The sequence below is a fragment of the Ursus maritimus genome, unplaced genomic scaffold (assembly GCF_017311325.1).
Source record: "Ursus maritimus isolate PB19 unplaced genomic scaffold, ASM1731132v1 scaffold_1, whole genome shotgun sequence".
Lineage (NCBI taxonomy): Eukaryota > Metazoa > Chordata > Mammalia > Carnivora > Ursidae > Ursus > Ursus maritimus.
The window spans coordinates 23,276,000-23,286,870 of record NW_024423343.1 but is presented as its reverse complement, the minus strand read 5'-3'; the positions used below and the strand labels follow the sequence as shown (position 1 = coordinate 23,286,870).

Genomic DNA, 10,871 nt, shown 5'->3' with positions numbered 1-10,871 from the left:
CAGAACTCCAGGAATGCATTTTTGTAGCAGACAATTCCACATGGAATATGAGCATTTTTCAGCTAGCATAACACCTTTAAAAGAAGATATCATTACATCATTCTGTTTACCTTTTTTCAATAAAATACACAATTCAGTGAAAGCTCTTCCAGTTAATTTTTAAATTATTTTGTCCTACTTTACAATAGCTCTTGGAATTAAACGTTCTGCAGTGCTTATTGGTCTACACATTAATTATAAACTGCTTGACCTTAATCAATTTCTTTTCTATCTATTAGTCCAAATTCATACTTAGTGTTTAAATAACTGAAGGAACATGATCTGACTCATGCAAAACTTCCATTGACTTTTACTGGAGTCAGTGAAATTTTGTCAGACATCCAGAGTCTAATTCGTTGCTATATCCCAGAACACAAAACTACAAACGAGAAACTGGTGAACTTTGTGCCATATAGCAGGTTAATGTTCTTTTAATGTTTTTCCTGGTCTCAGTGGGACTTTTTGATAAATATGTAGCATTTATAATGACATTTAGATTCCTGGTAGATAAGTATTAATTTATAATATATACATATGCTTAATGGTTTTATTATATAAATTATTAAAGTTACCATTTATTATTATCATTATTGTTATTTTTCTTTAACATTAGTTTCTAGGCACCTTAGTTAAATGGGGTCTGTGTACAGAAACAATAAATTTTTGCTGATTGTTCATTTCTAAAATATTTAGGCGTATTTTAATGGTGATATTCAGCAGCTGAAAAATGTTCCTCATGTAGATACCAATAAATTAAAGATTACCTAGACTCGGACGAAGCAATAGGAAACTCACAATTCCAGAATAATGGTGGTGCAAGGGTACACATCCTATCCCCAACCAAAAAAGTACCTTTTGATGAAAATAAAGCAACCACAGGGTTAAGGTGCAGTGGGATGGGGGTTCGGGGGATGCTTGCTCTGGAAAGGCTATCAAACACAGACCACAAATGTCAAAGATTTTCTTCCAAATAGAGTAGAGTTTAGAAGCAAATTAAAAGAAGATGCCATTTCTTGAGAGAGTCCTATGGGAAGTAGAGGAAATTCTGGCAAGCCCTGCAAATATCAAAGATCCCCTGGCTGCAGGCCGATGCTGAGAAAGGATGGGGCCTCTGAGCCTCTCTCATACCAGAGTTCAACAACATTCCAAGGCCCTGCTGGCATCCCTGGAATGTAAAGTGAGCACCGGGCCCTCCTCACAGTTTCTCAGATTGGCCTTTTGATAGTTGCCTGAGTTCCCTCAGAGAAAGGAGGACATCCCTCTCCTGTGAAGGGGTAAGTCTGAAATAGTGATAGGAATAAGGAGACCCGTGGAAGTGGAGATGAAAATATGGACCACAAGGCAAAACATGCAAAATAGAGGACACTGCATGGAAAACGGGGACTAAGATGACAGAAAAATCTTGCTCTCCATCAGTTACCCTGGGTTGCAATCCTGGGTCACTGACTACCAGATACAGTGTGTTCTTTAGCAAGTTTCTTAACCTGTTTGTGCCTCAGTGTTCTCATCTATCATGGGATGATAAACATCCCACATGTGAGGGTTAAATGACAATATATCACTTCTATAAAAAGAGATGATAGTATCTAGCACATACTAAGGGTTCCATAAATGCTGATTGCTTTTATTAAATGATTTAATGCATTTCCTTTAAATTATTAAATCTAAATGAAATTGGGCTTAAACTACTCATTTATTTAAAAGGTGCACCGTCAAATTAGGTTGAAAACAGTCTCGATAGTGTATAAAAGAGAGAAAACGGAAACAAAGTGACTCAAAAGTTGATAAAGGACAGTAGGATAGAAAAGCTAATTGCTATTACCCAGGCACGTTCACTCTGTACAACACGAGATAAAGGCCATATTCCTCAGCCCTTACCTCTGGCTACAGCAGGTTAGATCAGAGATGGACACCTAACCGAGGACAGCCAAGCCGTGGTCTGGCTAGTGGCTGGTGGCCTGCACTGTGTCGTGGCTGAAAAAGGTTTGGGAGAGGATAGTTTCATTTCTTAAATTGGGAGATTAAATGAGCTGAGTGGAAGAGCGTTGTTGGAGTGAATGGTAACTCCTTGTAGCCTTAAAGTATAGCAAAAGAAGGGATGCATAGAAGGAAGCTTGCCCTGGGCTTGGGCTACCCTGTGGGGAACAGACAAGAAAATGCATGGATATCGTACATCTCTGTTGCAGGAAGTGGTTTCTACCCCTGCTTCCTGCTCCGAGACCACTCTGTGACAGCAGCAGAGTCCCCTATGAAAGCTGTGTTTTTTTGGTCAAAATTGGGATCCTGACAGGGAATAATGTGATCCTGGAGAATTGGGAGAGCTGGGAATTCTTGGCACCCGAACGTCTAGGAGGTACTTTCCAGCGCAGGTCCCCTCCTACGTGTGATGAGACTTCCCTTTATAAAACCATCCTGTGACCAAAGCTTGGAATGCAGTGAGGGCTTTTGGAAATAAGCAAAGGCAGATTAAGGAAGAAAGGCCCTTTACTACTGATGTTTCCCTTCAGGGCCCTGAGGCTTAAGCCTTTATTTCTAGAAGAATGGGGAAAGGAGGAGCTAGTCCCATTTGTTGCTAAGCAACCAAAGCTTTGCAGGCCTGTTCTCAGGTCACGTTTGCAGCTAATGAGAATCAGTGACAAGGTGGATGTAGCAATGGAGGGAGAAGCCTCTCATTTCAACATTTCTGGTTCTGTATTTTAAATGATGGCGCTCTCACGAACACAATTGATCGGAGGCTTATGAAAGTTCTTCAAGAATGATGTTTTTAGAAATAAGCCAGACCTAAGAAGGAGGGGTAGGTTTCAGACTCAAACCAATTCCACAGGGCATCTCATCTTCCCATGCGAAGTCCAAGCCCAGTACAAAGGAAACCAAGAATAAATTTAGCAAGAAATACATACAACCTGTATGAAGAAAAAACAAAAGCTGACCAACTAAATGAAAGACCTTTAAGGGCATTAGAATGAATGCAAAGACATTGCATGCCCTCTTTGGGAGCACAGATATTGTAAAGGCATGAATTTGCTATGAATTTATTTCTGAATATACCACAGAGACACCTTCTGTTTTTTGTTTGTTTGTTTTGTGTTTTGTTTTTACATGACAATATAATCCTCATTTGTTTGGAAGACGAAATATGTAGGATTATTTAGAAACATTCTGAGAAAGAAGAGTAATGATTAGGAATTTGCCAAAGCCATAGTAAACCATATTGCTAAGATGTGACAACTGAAACAGTGTGATAGCAGCATAAGAAGAAACAAGCATATCAGTGGAAGAGATAAGGAGTCCAGAAGCAGACACAAGTGGGAATTTAGCAAGTACTACAGGTGACATTTCAAATCAGTGCATTGAATGCATTCTCCAAAAATCTTTTAGAACAAATGGCTTAGCATTTGTAAAAATATAAGGTTGAAGCACACTCCCGTTTACACCAAAATATATCCCAATTTTATTTGACATTTAAAATTAGAGATTTAAACTAAAAAAAGATCATAAAGCATGAGATGAAAATTTAGATTAATATTCTAATCTTGAGGTGGGGAAATGTATTAGTCAGCTCAGGCTGCCATAAATGACAGAGATTTGTTTCTTAGAGTTCTGGAGGGAAAGTCCAAGATCAAGGTGCAGGCAGGGCTGGTTTCTACTGAGGCTTCTCTCTTGGCTTGCAGATGGCTGCCCTTTCACTGCGTCCTCAAAATTCGTATGTGGAAGCCTAACCCCCAACGTGACTTATTTGGAAATAGGGCTTTTAAAGGTGTATTTAAGATAATGAAATCATAAGAGTGGGGCCCTAATCCAATATGATTGGTGTCCTTATAAGAAGAGGAAGACACACCAGGGATGCATGTGTGCAGAGAAAAGGCCATGTGAGGAAATAACAGGAAATGTTTTCTAAGTATTGCCTCAAAGGCAGAAAACAGTCATTGATTTCACAAGAAATAAAACTTTTCATTAATTTGATTTAGAAAAAATGCTATAACCCAGCTTTGGTGAGACTATGGAGATACAATTATATACAAGTACTCTCGCACGGTGCCGGTGGGGGAGTAGGCTGATTTAAATCCTGTGCAGGGGAGGGGGTAAGTTGGTACTTCATAACACAGGAAAAGAATGTGTATGCCTTTCCCCATCTTAGACTTCATCCTGTAGATACAGTCTTGTGGGTGAGCACAAAGGTATGTACAAGAACGGGAGATTGTTTCAGGGAATGAAAATAGAAAATAAATTTGATGTTAGGAAATATGGGACTGGATGGACTAATTAAGATACCAGTCACACAATGGAATACTCTTCATTAAGAAATAACCAGTTTTTGGGTAATGGACAAGAATTTCTAAGAGGTAATGTTAAATGAAAAAAAAAAGCAGGTTAGAGTATGTTCTCATTTTTGTAAAAAATATAAATAGAAGTACATAGGTTAAAAAGTGGTTATTTATAGCCTGAACTGTTTACATTGAACATACAATATTTTGCTAATCAGAAAAGAAAGCTATCTTTATCTTTTTAAAATATCAACTATTTGTAGAAATTAAAAGTATATTAAAATATGTACTTAAAATATACAGAAAACACATTTTTTTAAATGACAAAAAATAAAAGTAGATATGACTCTTGCTTGAGGGGCCACAGCAAAGAGAGAAAAGGCCTTTTATTATTTTTCTTTAAATTGCACATTTTCAGTAATCTTTATTTTCTTTTCTAGAGTATTCCAGACAGAGTCTCACATGAAAATAGTAAGAAAGTCAGAAATTGCAGGTAAATACATTATTAGAATCGCTGCTAAATCTGTTTTCTATTAAATTTTACTGTAGCTATCTAACCAGGTAATTGATAAAACTGTCTATCTTATTGCTAAAAAGTATAGCTTGAGCTATGGTGGCAGAAAGTAAGGTGGGTAGTTAGTAATTTCTTTTTTTTTTAATTGTTATTAATGTTCTTATGCAATTTTTCTTTTCTTTTTTTTGATGTAGTGTTCCATGATTCATTATTTGCGTATAACACCCAGTGCTCATTACAACATGTGCCCTCCTTAATAACCATCACTGGCCTAACCCACCCCGCAGCCCCTCTCCCTTCTGAAACCCTCAGTTTGTTTCCCGGAGCCCATAGTCTCTCATGGTTCATCTCCCCCTCTGATTTCTTCCCCTTCAGTTTTCCCTTTCTTCCCCTATGGTCCTCTGTGCTATTCCTTGTGTTCCACATTTGAGTGAAATCATATGATAATTGTCTTTCTCTTCTTGACTTATTTCACCTAGCGTAATCCCCTCCAGTCCATCCATGTCGATGCAAATGGTGGGTGTTCATCCTTTCTGATGGCTGAGTAATATTCCATTGTATATATGTGAACCACATCTTCTTTATCCATTTATCTGTTAAAGGGTATCTCGGCTTCTTCCACAGTTTGGCTATTGTGGACATTGCTGCTATGAACATTGGGGTGTGTGTGCCCCTTCTAGAAAAGGCCTTTTAAAGACTAGAGGTTTAGGGAGAACTGGGTGGCTCAGTCCCTTCAGCATCCGACTCTTTTTTTTGGCTCCGATCATCAACTCAGGGTTGTGAGATTGAGTCCAGTGTTGGAGCCCAGCATGGAGCCTGCTTAAGATTTTCTCTCTCCCTTTGCCCCTACCCCCTCCTTCTCTTTAAAAATAAAATAAAATAAAAATAAATACACACACACACACACACACACACCATAGGTTTAAACATTTGGGGACCAAAGACTTAAAGCTTTCCTGTGAAAGCTTTATGCTGTCTGTAGATGAAATGTGGTAACAGAGAAGGGCCCCTTGACAATGATGAGAAAGATATTGAGAAATACAGTTGGATGGCTGAGGAGAGGCACCTTGCCACCAACCAAGAGTTTACCCCACAGTGTTTCTTTTGAAATTGATGTCTATCCCTAATGTGGAGAAGTTTGCATCAGATTTTCAAAAATGATAACACCAGCTATTAAGATTAAAGAAAGTTTTGAGTAATTTCTCTCTTTCCTATTACATGAAGTACTGCTTGCTTGCTACATGAAGTATTGCTCACTAAGCAAGATTTTGAGCTCCCTTTTTTAAGGGGCATATTTGATTATAAAAGATCTAACATGTCCATATTATATACAGTATAGAAAGTTCTTTGTTGGTAATCTTTATTACACCCTATATTATGTGACTTTTGTCAAATTTTTTTAAATCTTTTTTTTTTTTTTTTTTGCTTCCTAACAAGTATATTTAAAAATATGCAAAGTTCACTTTGTACGGACTTAATACTCAGTCTGTTGTGTTGATCCCACAACATACCCATGATGCTAAAAATTCCATGCTGGCATTTCAAATGGGAGTGAAACAGCATACTGAACTACTTTCAGCAAGCCTAGTGCCAAATAATGAAAATTTTTTTTTTATTTATCATGAGTCCATTTAAGTACCGACATGTTTTTGCACTTAGTAGTGAAGAGGAAATCAACAAGAATAAAATGATTATTAGGTTTTGATTACACATTATACTCTTCTACACCATTGTTTTTGTTTTCCTTTAAAAGTCATATGTGCAGATGTGCAGCCCCATCTTCACGTTTTGCTTTCATATCTGTTGGATGAAGTATTTTGGGAATAAGGCTTCAGCAAGAAAAGGCAGGAAAATTTCTAAGATAGGGAATGAAGTGTAGAAGGGGCTATAGACCTCGTGGAAGGTGAAATACATGTCCTGGAAGCCAGAAAGAAAAACAAAAACAAACAAAAATGGTTGGTGGATGGGAATTGATAAGTGCAAGGGAAGTTTAATATTTGGAAACTTCTTAGCTACAACTACTGCCTAACATTTCCTCTAATACATATCCAACAGAAGTGCTTTGCTTTTTCCTGAAGAATGTATCATTTTAATTCATGACATTTTGAGTCAAGCACTGTACTGAAAAGTTCCATTATATATGTCTTACTTTTTAGAAAGATAAAAAATTGTTCCTTCAAATATATTATACATAGATCTAACATTAGCAAAGAGAGTCAAAAGAGAGATCAAAGAAATGTCAGTTGCTTAAGATATTAAGACATTTAAAAAGAAGCAAAAAGTATAAGAGTAATTAAAGCAATCCAAAAGTAAGATTTCATATGGGAAGAAATATACACTTTTAGAAGATCATAATAGAAGGAAATCAGATGTGAGCTTTTATGAAAATTTCCTGAATATTTCAGATAGATATTTATTCAATAAATATGCATTAAATGGTCACAGGATTCATATCACTCATTTCTTAAGTTACATATCAGTTTTTTTGTGTGTGTTAAAAACTTTTTATTTATTTGAGAGACAGAGAGTGAGTGAGCAAGAGAGAGCACAAGCTGGAGGGGGGTCAGAGGGAGAGGGAGGAACAGGCTTCCCAAGGAGCAGAGAGCCCGATGTGGGGCTCGATCCCAGGACCCTGGGATCATGCCCTGAGCCAAAGGCAGTCCCTTAACTGACTGAGCCACCCAGGCGCCCCTGTATATCAGTTCTTAAATAAATCTTGCCCCCAGTAAATTTACCATAATCATCTTGCATTAAAATAATTGTTAAGGAATCACAAAATAAAATTGATATAAAGGCAAGCATATGTACATATATTAGTAAAGAAAAAAACCTAAAACCTTCAGCAAAATTGAATAGCCTCTATAAATCAGTTTGGTATATTCATTAGTGTAAAAACTTGTCTTTAATTTTTTAAATGGTTTTAGGAGATCACAGTTTCTCAATCCCGCTATACTCTTCTTTTTAACAGGTAGCTTAAAAAATGTTCCACTCCATACTCCTTTTTTTATGTGGTAAGAATGTCAGCAACTTTAGACATTTATGATCAGTCTTTTTTTGCTATACTCATTTAATACACGTAAATTGTTAATTGTTATTCAGAATGTATACTTGCCCTTTAAAAGCACTCCCAAATGAATACAAATATCCACAGTTTTCAGATTATAATACATGTTATATATATGGCTTCTTCTTTTCAGGTAATTGATAAAACCGATTTAAAAAAAGGTAAAAGATAACCTTTTAACAAAGGAAAGTTTCTAAACTTGAGAATGTTAGAAAATATAAAGGTTAGATGGAAATAATGGTAATTATGTATCCTAAGAACATTTTTAAGTAGTCTTGAAAAAAATCCCAAATAAAATGTTTATAAACTCAAAATTATTCCTGAGAATCAATGGATTTTAAACAAAATGTGTAAATGATTACATTATTTTCTCTATTCTAGGAAATAACAACTCTCTCACTTTGACCATTTGGGTGTGTGACTTTATATCTTTGATTCTCATCTTGTAATTCTATACCAGTTAACAGTGCTCAAACCCATCTCATAGGTTTACATAACTTTACTATAATATCATGTTGTTTGGTTGAAATATCATCCACATATTTAAGATATGAAAACTGAGAGTTATTCATCCTCTCAACCATCATATATTAACTGAGTTTTATATGCCAGATGCTGTGCTAGACTCTGAACATCTTTGACTCCAAAGATTTAATAACAATGATCATGGAGTCTGAACATATAAAGATAGCAGTCTATATGAGAAGTACTGGGAATATAGAGAAAGAAAATGAATTCAAAATTGAATCAAGAAAGGCATCTTAGGGGAGATGAAAGCTAAGCCAAGTATCATGAATAGATATTAAACAGGCACGTGACCAGTAGAAGGATGAGACAATTTTTGTGGAGGCAGCAACCTGGGCAGAAACACCAGTGACAGAGTATCTTGCCCATTCTGGGAACAACTGAAGAACTACAGAGGCCGTTGTTAGGTTGCGATGCAACAGGGGAAAGATGAGAGATGGGGTAGAAGACAAATCCAAAGGCTAGATTATGAAGGGTCTTGCCCACTCTGTTAAATGGAGTTCATACTGAAGGGTGTTGAGAACCAGGCAATTCCTCAGTTTTGATTTGTTGATGAAAACCCTATGGCTTTGGAAAGGAAGCAGGATTGGAGGGTACTGAGTCTTTTGGGGAGGCCATTGTAATAAAATAGATACAAAAATCCAAACTAACATGACAGTAGTGGGAATAGAAAGAGACCGTGTAGAGTATATTCAAGACATTAAATACTTGTTTAATTTGGGAATATAATTCACAGTGGAAATAAGTCAAAATGAAAGATATGTGAACACCTGGTTCAGATATCTGGAATCATTTGTTAAATTTAACATATCACTGGGATTTTAGAAAGAATAATGGTATAAAAGTCAAGAAAGTTTTTAAGAATGAATAAAGGAAATAGGAATCTAGCATTAGAAGATATTAATTAGAGCACTATAAAACTATCATAATAAAACAATACGATTTTGAGACAGGAAGAGCCAGATCAATGGGGCAGATCTCCAAAACAACAATAAATGTTTGTAGGTCCAAAAGCATCATAAGGAAAATCAAAAGACAACAAACTGGAAAAACACATTCACCAAATAAGAAAGAGAATGGATTTATTTATAACTTTAATGAATAAAGATCTCTTGAAATTACATTAAAAATTATATAACACTGTCAAAGCATATAAACTTTTCTAAATATAAATAAGTGGACAATAAGCATATGCTTATTTAATAAAATCTGAATTTATTCTTCATTAGAAAAACAAAAATTAAAGACATATCATTTTTTACATATTGACTTACAGAATAATAAAAAATAATGCCAATCATTAATGAGTACATGGGGCAATGGCCACTTTCATATACACCCCATTACAATGAGAATGCGTGAGAATGAACTGCAAAATCTTTCTGAAGAGCAGTTTTGGCAATATGCATTTAAGTCTTAAAAATGTGCTTTGACTCAGCAATTCCAGATATAGGAATTTATCTTAAGGAAACATAAATATATGAAGAAATTTAGTGTCTTTGCCTGTGTCCCCCAAAAGCAGACCCTGAAACAAAGTTTTATGGGTGAGTCCTCTACTGCAGTGCTATCCCAGGGAGCAGGAGTGAGGGCAGGGGAGCAAAAGAAGGAAGGAAAGCTAACTTAAGGATGCAATATTGATTCGGTCACCATTATGGGCAAGAGGTTGCTTGATATTGCAAGGTCATCTGGGAAGCCATATGAAATGTGTCTCAGGCTTTCTATCTGAGGGGAAAAGGAGCAGCATGTATGTACTTGCTCCCGTCTTTCATTGAGCAAAAGCTCATCTCACAGAGACTTGGCTCTACCACATTTCCAGGTTGCACATGTCCATCCATCCCCATCCTAGTGTCTCAAGTCCAGCTTGAGGATCACTCCACCTGTGCCCGAGGTGAGGTGCTGACAGGTTGTACTTGTTTGAAGCTTATCCATGCCCTTGAACTGCCTGGAACATGAGTCTGAGAGGATCTGATGTGATACGTAGGAGATATTCAACAAGATCCATTCCTTGCAACATAGATCTGCTCCTGTCCTCCATCACATACATTTCCCCTACTGTGACATGGGTCTTCTTTTTTTGTGAGAATAGGTTGTCTTCACTTCTTCCCTGAAATGTACAAGTCAAATTTGCCACAGGCTTTTTCAAGGTGAAGGACAGCTACTGTTTCTACAAAGACTTAATAGAAGAAGATGAGTGAAAAACAAGCAAACAAACCACACAAAACCAAAGCAAAACACCTCACAATCTCCACTAACGCTGTTTGTCGAGAGATTGTAATTGCTCTGTATCACTTCCCTTCTTCATCGCCAGCTCAAGATCTCCCTCACCCATAGCCAACCCTTGGCCCTCAGAATGGAAATGGATCCAATGTAATCAACCTGCAATAAGCCGCCCGGCTTATCTCCTTAGGGAATGATGCTGTCTCGTGTGTTGATCTCTGCTGCTGACAGGCTGCTCATTCAGCAG

The 10,871-nt window shown here is 36.9% G+C and overlaps 1 long non-coding RNA gene across 2 annotated transcripts in view; it reads left to right on the top strand.

Annotated features, from left to right (window-relative positions):
* Window positions 1-10,871, top strand: part of LOC121105049 — a 40,150-nt gene that overhangs the window by 17,137 nt on the left and 12,142 nt on the right. The window lies entirely within an intron of this gene.